This window comes from Gorilla gorilla, chromosome 19 (assembly GCF_029281585.2).
Source record: "Gorilla gorilla gorilla isolate KB3781 chromosome 19, NHGRI_mGorGor1-v2.1_pri, whole genome shotgun sequence".
In the NCBI taxonomy this organism is placed as follows: Eukaryota; Metazoa; Chordata; class Mammalia; order Primates; family Hominidae; genus Gorilla; species Gorilla gorilla.
In genome coordinates this window covers 97,451,550-97,463,543 of record NC_073243.2, presented here as the reverse complement: position 1 = coordinate 97,463,543, position 11,994 = coordinate 97,451,550, and positions in this window count along the sequence as shown.

The following is an 11,994-nucleotide window of genomic DNA, read 5'->3' as shown; positions in this document are numbered from 1 at the left end:
TTCTCTGTCTCTCTCTCTTCATTACCTGGTCTGCCTGGTGTCACACTAAACACAATAGGATGGCTGTGGCCATTTTGGCCAAACATTCTCCCTAACTAGCAACCCCAGTGAAAAGTGACTTCTCGCGTCTTTTTTTTTTTTTTTTTAGACTGAGTCTTGCTCTGTCACCAAGACTAGAGTGCAGTGGCGTGATCTTGGCTCACTGCAACCTCTGCCTCCTGGATTCAACCATGTCCCACTATGTATTACTCTGTTTTTCACCCTGTGGACAAAGACATACCTGAGACTGGGAAGAAAAAAAGGTTTAATTGAACTTACAGTTCCACATGGCTGGGGAGGCCTCAGAATCATGGAGGGAGGTGAAAGTCACTTCTTACATGGTAGTGGCACGAGGAAAATGAGGAAGACGCAAAAGCGGAAACCTCGATAAAACCATCAGATATCATGAGACTTATTCATTACCATGAGAACAGTAAGGGGGAAACTGCCCCCATTATTCAATTACCTCCCACTGGGTCCCTCCCACAACACAAAGGAATTATGGGAGTACAATTCAAGATGAGATTTGGGTGGGGACACAGAGCCAAACCATATCATTTCAACCTTGGACCCTTCAAATCTCATGTCCTCACATTTCAAAACCAATCATTCCTTCCCAGCAGTCCCCCAAAGTCTTATTTCAGCATTAACCCAAAAGTCTACAGTCCAAAGTCTTATCTGAGACAAGTCCAGTCCCTTTCATCTATGAGCCTGTAAAATCAAAAACAAGTTAGTTACTTCCTAGATAGAATGGGGGGTACAGGTATTGGGTAAATACAGCCATTCCAAATGGGAGAAATTGACCAAAACAAAGGGGTTACAGGGCCTATGAAAGTCCGAAATCCAGCAGGGCTGTCAATTTTAAAGCTCCAATATGATCTCCTTTGACTCCATGTCTCACATCCAGGTCATGCTGATGCAGAAGATTGGTTCCCATAGTCTTGGGCAGCTCTGCCCCTGTGGCTTCACAGGGTATAGCCCCCCTCCTGGCTGCTTTCATGGGCTGGCGTTGAATGTCTGTTGCATTTCCAGGTTCACTGTTCAAGCTGTTGGTGGATCTACCATTCTGGAGTCTGGAGGACGGTGGCCCTCTTCTCACATCTCCATTAGGTGGTGCCCCAGTAGGGACTCTGTGTGGGGGCTCTGACCCCACATTTCCCTTCTGCACTGCCCTAGCTGAGGTTCTCCATGAAGGACCTGCCTCTGCAGCAAACTTTTGCCTGGGCATCCAGGCATTTGCATACATCTTCTGAAATCTAGGTGGAGCTTTCCAAACTTCAATGTTTGACTTCTGTGCACCTGCAGGCTCAACACCACATGGAGTCTGTCAAGGTTGGGGGCTTGCACCCTCTGGAATCATGGGCTGAGCTGTACCTTGGCCCCTTTTAACAATGGCTGGAGTGGCTGGGACACAGGGCAGCAAGTCTCTAGGCTGCACACAGCATGGGGACCCTGGGCCCAGCCCACGAAACCATTTTTTCCTCCTGGGCTTCTGGGTCTGTGATGGGAGGGGCTGCCATGAAGACCTATGAGATGCCCTGGAGACATTTTCCCCAGTGCTTTAGGGATTAACCTTCTGCTCCTTGTTACTTATGAAAATTCTGCAGCCAGCTTGAATTTCTCCTCAAAAAATGAGTTTTTCTTTTCTACTGCATCATCAGGCTGCAAATTTTCTGAACTTCTATGGTCTGTTTCCCTTTTAAAATGGAATGCTTTTAACAGCACCCAAGTTGCCTCCTGAATGCTTTTCTGCTTAGAAACTTCTTCTGCCAGATACCCTAAATCATCTCTCTCTAGTTGAAAGTTCCACAAATCTCTAGGGCAGGGGCAAAATGCCGCCCGTCTCTTTGCTAAAACATAAGAAGAGTCACCTTTGCTCCAGTTCCCAACAAGTTCCTCATCTCCATCTGAAATCACCTCAGCCTGGACCTTATTGTTCATATCACTGTCAGCATTTTTGTCAAAGCCATTCAACAAATCTCTAGGAGGTTCCAAACTTTCGCACCTCTTCCTGTCTTCTTCTGAGGCCTCCAAGCTGTTTCAACTTCTGTCTGTTACCCAGTTCCAAAGTCGATTCCACATTTTCGGATATCTTTTCAGCAATGCCCCACTCTATTGGTACCGATTTACTGTATTAGTCCATTTTCATGCTGCTGATAAAGACTTACCTGAGACTGGGAAGAAAAAGAGGTTTAATTGGACTTACAGTTCCACATGGCTGGGGAGGCCTCAGAATCATGGTGGGAGCTGAAAGGCACTTCTTACATGGTGGTGGCAAGAGAAAAATGAGGAAGATGCAAAAGTGAAAACCCTCAATAAAACCATCAGATCTTGTGAGACTTATTCACTACCACAAGAACAATATGGGGGAAACTGCCCCCATGATTCAAATTATATCCCACTGGTCCCTCCCACAATATGTGGGAATTATGGGAGTATAATTCAAGATGAGATGTGGGTGGGGACACAGAGCCAAACTATATCACGCTAATTTTTGTATTTTTAGTAGAGACGAGGTTTCACCATGTAGGCCAGGCTGGTCTCAAACTCCTGACCCCAAGAGATCCACCCACCTTGGGCTCCCAAAGTGCTGGGATTACAAGCATGAGCCACCATGCCTGGCCATAACTTCTGTCTTCTAACATCCATATTCCAACCCCAGGGAAGGATCCAATTGGCCCTGTGTGGATCAGTGACCCCTTCTTGACCAGAAGAAATAGAGGTGCTCTGGTGAACCCATGACTGGCATCCCCTGTAAGAAGACATGGAACTAGGGAGAAGTGGGCATTCCCTGAAAGAAAGAGGCTGAACAGACTCCCCCTGCATGGCCACTTCAGGGCTGGATGAAGAAAAGACAGATAGAGGGCCATTCTCTTGGGAACCAGAGGGCCAGGGTTCTACTCTTGGTTGCACCTACTGAGTTGTTGCATGACCTTAGGAAAATTAATTGGCCTCATTGCCTCAGTGTTAATTCCTTTCAAAGGAAGGATCTAGATTCAAGTTTGTAATAGCATTGAAGATTCTAAGGTCCTACCCTCTGTCCAATAAGAGACTGTAATATGAGGGCTGCTCTGATTTAGACATAGGCATAGGTCACAAAAAATGATGGAAGTTGTTTTGTTGGAAGCTTGTCCAACTCACAGTAGGCATAGGTCACAAAACAATGATGGAAAATAAAAGTGGAACCAGAAAGTAAATGGTCCAATACAATAGTTAATATTGATTAAATTTTTACTGTGGATGGGCCAGGCGTTGTTAAAGGCTTCAGTTGAATTAACACATTTTTAATTTTTAAGAACTCATTCTTGTTTTTTTTCTTTTCTCCTTTCCTTTCCCTTTCTTTCTTTCTTTCTTTTTCTTTCTTTCTTTCTTTCTTTCCTTTCTTTCTTTCTCTTTCTTTCTCTCTGTCTCTCTCTCTCTTTCTCTCTCTCTCTCTCTCTTTATCTTTTTTCTTTTTTTTTTTTGACAGAATCTGGCTCTGTTGCCCAGGCTGGAATGCAGTGGTGATGTCTTGGCTAACTGCAACCCCCACCTCCCAAGTTCAAGCAATCCTCCAACCTCAGCCTTCCGAGTAGCTGGGACTATAGGCGCATGCCACCATGCCCTGGTAATTTTTGTATTTTTAGTAGAGACAGGGTTTCACCATGTTGGTCAGGCTGCTCTCAAACTCCTAACCTCAGTAATCTGCCTGTCTTGGCCTCCCAAAGTGCTGGAATTACAGGCATGAGCCTCCATGCCTGGCCTCTTTCTTGTTTTCTGATGGGTCCATTTCAAAGCATTCTGTTACAACTCTGTACCTTGGTTTCCTCATCTATAAAATGGAGACAATAAACTTATCTATATCTCAAAGATTAAATGAGATGATGCATATTAAGCATTGAGAAGTGCCAGGAATATAACAACCATCCAATAAATATTATCATGATTATTATTAGCTATTCTTCTTGTTAGTTTTCTCTATAGTGGCCACTTCAGTGAGGAAGCTTTCTCTCTCTGCTCAGTTACTCTTTCTCTATCTTCTCTCATCCAAAAATGTGTTGCAATTTTTTTTCCTACTGATATTTCTTCTTTGACTTTCCACGTCCTTCTTTTTTAATTGCTTTGGTCATTTAGGGTAGAAAAGGTAATTAATGCACTCTTAATGCACTGTTAAGCATTTTCTACCAGTTTTTAGTATTTGGTAATTAAACATTTTCCTAATCTTGTTTTATTTAACTTATGACGTTTCTAAAAGACTCACAGTTCATTGTGTGAGCTTTTTCTTCCTCTTCAGTAATTTCGAATAATCACATATAATCTCCAGCATGGTGTCTGGAACATAGGAAAGGCTAAATGAATATTTGTTCTGCACCTCCCTACCTTTATCTTTATCTTCTTAATACATCTTATGATTTTAGTGCATCTTATGATCATCTTATGATCTTAATACATCTCATGATTTCTGGCTCTAGGTAGCCACTAAATAAGCTTCATTCTGAACTGGGCAACGTGATGGAAGCAGTGCATCTCCTCTTAACCCCCCAGAAAGGCACTAGGGAACAGGTGGCATTTCACAAGGGTTTAAACTAAGTTTGTCCAACTCACGGCCCATGGGCCACAATGGCTTGGAATGCGGCCTAACACAAATTCATAAACTTTCTTAAACATTATGAGATTTTTTTTTTTTGCAATTTTTGTTTTTAGCTCATGAGCTATCGTTAGTGTTAGTATATTTTATGTGTGGCCCAAGACAATTCTTCTTCTCCCAATGTGGCCCAGGGAAGCCAAAAGTTTGTACACCCCTGGTTTAAGCCATGGGGCAGAGACCACTGGTGGGGCTGTGTGTAAGGGCATTCTGTCATATGGTGCAGCATTAAACCATAGCTGAAAGCAGGAGGGAGCTGAGTGAACCAAAGGACTCTTTGTTAGTGCATTGTCCTAGAAAGGGTAGGTCACATCATGACCTGATAATGTCAACAATGAGTTTCCCAGGGATCTTGTCATTGACTCACTCATTCATTCAATCAGCAAATATTTATTGAGTGACTGCAACGTGCCAGGAGCTGGACAGTCAGCAAGACAGATGAAGTCTGTGCAGTCCATGGTATAGGGTAAAAAAGCTTTGCGTGACATGGGGAATTTTATTCAGTATCATGTAAATGTTATATCAACCCAACAACTCTTCCTAACTCCCTTCTCTATTGCCAGCTTCCGCTCCCACCTACCACCATGGAGCCTGAAAAAGCTAAATGCTGCTTTTTCATCTTCCCTTGCAGCCCGAATAGTCACATGATACCATTCTGTGTAATGTTACTTAATCAGTTGTCTGCTGAGGGCTTTTGGGAAGGAATTTGCTCTATCTGATGGAAGGATGCATGTAGCCAGTGCTGACTCTTCCCCTTCTTCCTTCCCTGGCTTCAACAGCCATCATGTTGGAAGGACCAAGAGTCACAGGGTTGAAAAGCAGGAGCAACGCCAGAATGCCTGCCTCTTGACTTTCTGTGGCCTGAAACCCATATTTATTTATCCACCTTAATTTAAGTTTGTTGTTAGTCATAGCTGAAAATGGGCTGGGTGTGGTGGCTCACACCTGTCATTCCGGCATTTTGGGAGGCCCAGGCAAGTGGATCACTTGAGCTCAGGAGTCTGAAACCAGCCTAGGCAACATAGTGGGACTCCCACCTCTACAAAAAATACAAAAATTAGATGGGTATGGTGGTGCACACCTGTAGTCTCTGTTACTTGGAAGGCTGAGGCAGGAGGATTGCTTGAGCCTAAGAGGTTGAGGCTGCAGTGAGCGGAGATCGCACCATTGCACTCCAGCCTGGGCGACAGGGCCAGACCCTGTCTCGAAAAATAAAAGTAAAAAGTCAGAGCTGAAAACATTATTAACTGACACAAGATAGCAACCAAAATAAACTCTTTCACTCTTCTTTTCCTTCTTAAAATGAAACTTCAAAAGTATTCTGAAATTGAATATTTTCTAAAAATAAAAATTGCCATTGACTTGTCATTTACTTAATATTTTTGGCAGAGCAATAAACTTCTCTCACCTAGGGGTCATTATAGAGAAGAAAGCCAGTCTGGCAGCAATTAACAAAACATCCTTTAAAGTTCTTCAAAATAGGAATATTCAACCTCAGATGCCAAAATAGGGCTTTGACAACTTTGAGAATTGACTATGGCTGCTGTCTTGAGCAAAGGTATAGGGATGCTAACTCTAACATAAAGGTTGAAAAAGAGGAAGATCCTATAAGCATCTCAGTAAAAGGAAGCACAAATCCAGAGGAGACACAGACATCATAAACAACCCCCAAGTCCATGAGGCTTGCTGAAAAACCATGCCTGATTTCCTGTTGGAGACTCAACCCAGAAGGTCATGGAAATTTGAAATGCAGTGATGGCTGATACAATGAGACATCCTAGTAGTATAGAATAGGCCTTAGCGAACTATGGCTAGAGGACAAAATGTGGCCTGGCATCTGCCCTTGTATGGCTCATGAGCTAAGAATTGTTTTTACTTTTATAAATGGTTGAAAAGTAATCACAAGAAGAATAATATCTGATGACATGTGAACATTATATAAAATTAGAATTAAGCTGGGCACAGTGACTTATGCTTATAATCCCAGCTACAACAGAGGCTGAGGCATGAAGACTGCTTGAGCCCAAGAGTTTGAGGGTGCAGTGAGCTATGATCACACCATTGCACTCCAGCCTAGGCAACAAAGCAAGACCGTGTCTCAAAAAAAAATTAATTTCAGTATTCCTAAGTAAAGTTAGGAATAAACTTTACTTAGTTATGTTCATTCATTTACAAACTTTACTTAGCCATGTTCATTCATTTACAAATTATCTACAACTACTTTTGTGCCGCAACAACAGCAAAGTTGACTGGTCGTCACAGACAGTATATGGCCTGCAAAGCCTCAAATATTTACAACCTGGCCCTTTACAGAAAGTTTGCCAACACCATTATAGCATTTAGGGGCTGAACAAATACCCACTTCACAAGATACAATAGTGTACCAAATCTTAACTGTTACTCAGTGAAAAGGGTCAAACCAGAGGAGGCAGGATTCTCTACAACACAGCAAAGTTCCCACAGTTTCTTAGGGGACGGCACATTAAAATAACATTTAAAAATTAGGCCAGTAGTAAATAATTTGGGAAAGTTTGGAAAATGCTGAAAAGTATGCAGAAGAAAGCAAAAGTAGCCTTTTACCCCATTACCCATAGATAATAATTAATATTTAGGGGCTTATTCTTCCAAGTTTTTTTGTACAGAAATATTTTTGTATGAAATTTGTCTGCTCACACTATATTAGTATTATGTCAGTTGCAACTGCAACTGAAAGAGTAATACTGCTTCAGGTATGGCTAAATCCAGGAGCTCAAACACTGTACCAAGGCCATTTCTCCATCTCTTGTTTCTACTTCCTCCATGCACATTTCCTCATCAGGCAGACTCTTTTCCTCATAATGACCAAAGGCTGCAGAAGTCCCTGTTGTTTACACAGCAGCAATAGTAATGGAAGAAAATAGCATTTCTTCTTAAAAGGAAACAAACAAAATGTCTTTCCAATGTGTCTCAGTCTGTTCAGGCTGCTATAACAAAATACCTCAGATGGGGCAATTTATAAATAATAGGAAAATATCTCTCACAGTTCTGGAGGCTGGGAAGTCCAAGATCAAGGTGTTAGTAGATTTGGCGTCCAGTGAAGGCCCACTCTCTGTTTCATAGATAGAGCCTTGTTGCTGTGTCCTCACATGGCAAAAAGGGCTGAAGGGACTAGGCCACTGTCTTCAACCTCTTAAAGATTGAGTCCCACTCATGAGGGCAGAGCGCTTATGACCTAATCATTTCCCAAATACCCCACCCCTTAACACTATTGCATTGGAGATGAAGTTTCAACATATGAATTACGGGAGCGAGGACACCAATGTTCAGACCATAGCACAGTGTTACTCAATATTTTTGAGACTATGAGTTTTCATTGTTGCTTGGTACTTATTCACTTAAATGCACCACAAGTTTTTAAGGCAACCTGTTTGAGAAAATGTTCATCTCAGAATCATAATCGTTGGATTAGATGGAGTCTGAGAAATCATCCAGGACATTCTATTCTTTTTACAGATAAAGAAATGGAGGCCCCCATAGGATAAGTGATTTTCCACTGTCATTCAAGTAGTTGATGGTGGAGGACCAGAACTAATCATTTCCAAGATTTACTCTCCTCAGTCAGCTGTCTTTCACAGATCAAACCTGAAGCAAAATTTTAGACTAGAAAAGCAGTCAACTAATGAAGAGTGCCAGCCCCTGGGATCCTCAAAAATAAATGAGTCTAACTGGGTGCAGAGGGTCACGTCTCTAATCTCAGTGATTCTGGAGGCTGAGGCAGGAGGATCTCTTGAGGCTAGAAGTTCAAGACCAGTCTGGGTAACATACTGAGACTCAGTCACTACAAAAAATAAACAAACAGGCCAGGCACAGTGGCTCATGCCTGTAATCCCAGAACTTTGGGAGGCCAAGGCGGGCAGATTATGAGGTCAAGAGATCAAGACCATCCTGGCTAACACAGTGAAACCCCGTCTCTACCAAAAATACAAAAATTAGCCGGGTGTGGTGGTGGGCACCTGTAGTCCCAGTTACTTGGGAGGCTGAGGCAGGAGAATGGCGTGAACCCAGGAGGCGGAGCTTGCAGTGAGCTGAGATCACACCACTGCACTCCAGCCTGGGGGACAGAGTGAAACTCCATCTCAAAAAAAAAAATAAAAATAAAAATAAAAAATAAACAAACAAATAGACAACTCAGAGAAAAAAGAGCAATCTGGTTTTCTTTCCCACTCTTGGCTTTATTTTTAAAAATGGGTGGGGTGGGGGTGGCAAAGCCAGAAAGACTGCTGCTTGTTCTGCTTTGACAAAAACATAAGAAATTTGTTTTGTTGGTTAACTGGAGCTGCAAGCCCAGTAAAGTAACCAAAAGATTTTAGAGATTGTATCTCTCCATGTATTTTTACTTAGTTGTCAGATTATTTGGCAAAATTGTCTTTTCATTTGTACATTTCATTTGGCAAGGGTCCTGCTGTCCCTGAAATCTTAACAAGCTTACCAAGCATGAAAGAGGAAGTGTCATCGTTCAGAAGGCGAATTTGTTGACAAGGATGTCTGTGTACCGAGTCCACTTGTAAAGGAAGCCAAGGAATGTATTTGCAGACTCAAGAGCACGGTGAGGAGGAGGAAAGTGGGCAGTGGGACCTTGAAGAGACCTCATTCCTGTACTCAGCAAGCACTCATTAAATGGCTACCAAGCATTGTGCAGAACACCCAGGGAGGCTGAGATCTTTGTCCTTGCCCTCTAGGAGCTCACAGTCAAGCATGGAGTATTTTTGTTTTTAATTTTAATTTTTTTTGAGACAGAGTCTCAGCCTGTCACCCAGGCTGGAGTGCAGTGGTACAATCTCGGCTCACTGCAACATCCGCCTCCCAGGTTAAAGCGATTCTCCCACCTCAGCCTCCCAAGTAGCTGGGATTACAGGCACCCGCCACTAATCCCAGCTAATTTTTGTATTTTTAGTAGAGATGGGGTTTCACCATGTTGGCCAGGCTGGTCTCAAACTCCTGATCTCAAGTGATCAGCCTGCCTTGGCCTCACCAAGTGCTGGGATTACAGGCATAAGCCACCATGCTCAGCCAAGAATTTGAACAAGTTATGTCTCAGAGTACTAGGTGCAGGGCACTAGGTGCAGTGAGAATAGTGGGCAGAGCTGGGAGGGCAGAGAAGCCAGCTTGTGAACTCCAGCTTGTCTGGAGTGGTCCAGAATTGCCTCCCCAAGGAGAGCAGGTTGAGGAAGGACCAATGGGAGCCAGCCAGGTAAGGGGAGAGAAAAGCACAGCCCAGGCAGTGCAAACACAAGGTCAAAGGTCAGAGGTGGTGAGTGAGCACAGCTCTATGCAAACTGCAGGCAGTATAGGTGTCAAGAATGTGAGAAGGAGCGAAGCCATCTAATTTGCTAAAATTATTTTTGAAAAATTAAGGAAATGCTAAGTTCTGGTCTGGACCTACTCAAAATCATGAAGTTCTTTTCCACACACACCACCCCCACATCTTTCAGTTCCCTTTATGGCTCTAAGCTGACCTCCTCAATCCCTCTGGCAGCTCCTAAGCCCTCTTGGCACTCCTCCAGTCAACATCTGCTCTTAGAAAGTGCCAAGGTTGGGTGGCACTGAGGTGTGAATGACTAAGAGGACAGTGTTGTAATTTAGTTGACTAAGATTATGGTACACATTCAAAACACATTTTACAGTTATTTTATTATTAATAAAATTCAAAGCATATTTATTTATTTGTTTGTTTGTTTGAGACAGAGTCTCCCTCTGTTGCCCAGGCTGGAGTACCAGATCATATGGTTATTCTACGTTTAACTTTTTGAGGAGCCACTATACTGTTTTTCACAGTGGAAAACATTCTCAATCTATGAGTGAGGGTTCCAATTTGTCCACATCCTCTCTAACACTTGTCATTTTCTTTTTTGTTGTTTTTTGTTTTTATAGTAGCCATTCTAATGGGTGTGAAGTGGTATCTCATTGTGGTTTTAACTTGCATTTCTTTAATGATTAGAGGTGTTGAACATCTTTTTATGTGCTCCTTATCCATTTACATAATTTCTTTAGAAAAATGTCTTAATTTTTTATTATTATTTTTACTTTTAGAGACAAGGTCTTAGTCTATTGCCCAGACCAGAGTGCAGTGGCATGATCATAGCTCACTGCAGCCTCAAACTCCTGGGCTCAAGTAATCCTTCTGCCTCAGCCTTCTGAGTAGCTAGTACTACAGGTCCCTGCCACCATGCCTAGTTAAGGTTTTTTAGTTTCCATAGAGACAGGGTCTTGCTATGTTGACCAGGCTGCTGGCTAGTTTTTAAATTCTTGTTTAGGGATAGGACCTGGCTGTATTGCACAAGCTGGTCTCAAACTCTTGGCTTCAAGTGGTCCTCCTATCTGAGCTTTCCAAGTACCTAGGACTACAGATGCATGCCACCATGCCTGGATAATTTTAATTTTTTTTTTTTTTTTTTTTTTTTGGCGATAGGGTCTGACTGTACCACCCAAGGTGACCTCGAACTCCTGGACTCAAGTGATCCTCCTGTGGCAGACTTCTGAGTGAGTAGCTGGGATTACAGGTTTGAGCCACCTTGCCCAGCTATGCAGGTTATTTGACCATCCATTGTCTTTAAAACATTACGCCATCATTGTCGATATCCATAAAAGTTAGAATTTGAGAAATCCTTATCTTTCCATTTCCTTCTTGCATTGTATCTGAGCATACACTGCCTCTTATTCACACGAAGCCCCTGAATAATTACAAAAACTTTAATACCAAAATCAGTCAGCATCAACTTTTCTAATAGAGGACAGTATATAGACGTCAATAGGTGCCAATGACAGCACTTAACTGAGCACTTAAAAAGGGCCAGCCTCTACATGTTGTCATTGAATCAACTCTACAAGCCCCATTTTAGGTAAGTACTATTATTATTCCTAATATATAAGTAAGGACATGGAAGCAAAAAGGGTTTAAAGTATCTTGCTCCAGGTCATCCAGCTAATAAATGACATTCTACGATTCTACCTAGCTTCCAGGGCCACTTGGAAACCAACCCCTAAAAAAAATCACCTCCCAGGAACTCTGATTTTTTTGTTTTTCTTTTTCTGAGACAGGGTCTCACTCTGTCGCCCAGGCTGGAGTGCAGTGGCACAGTCTTGGCTCATGGCAACCTCTGCCTCCCAAGTTCAAGCAATTCTTGTGCTTCTGCCTCCAGAATAGCTGGGATTCACCATGCTGGCCAGGCTGGTCTTAAACTCCTGACTTCAGGTGATCCGCCCACCTTGGCCTCCCAAAGTGCTGGGATTATAGGCGTGAACCACCATGCCCAGCTAGAACCCAGCGATTTTTGAAAGGCCACGTATTGAAA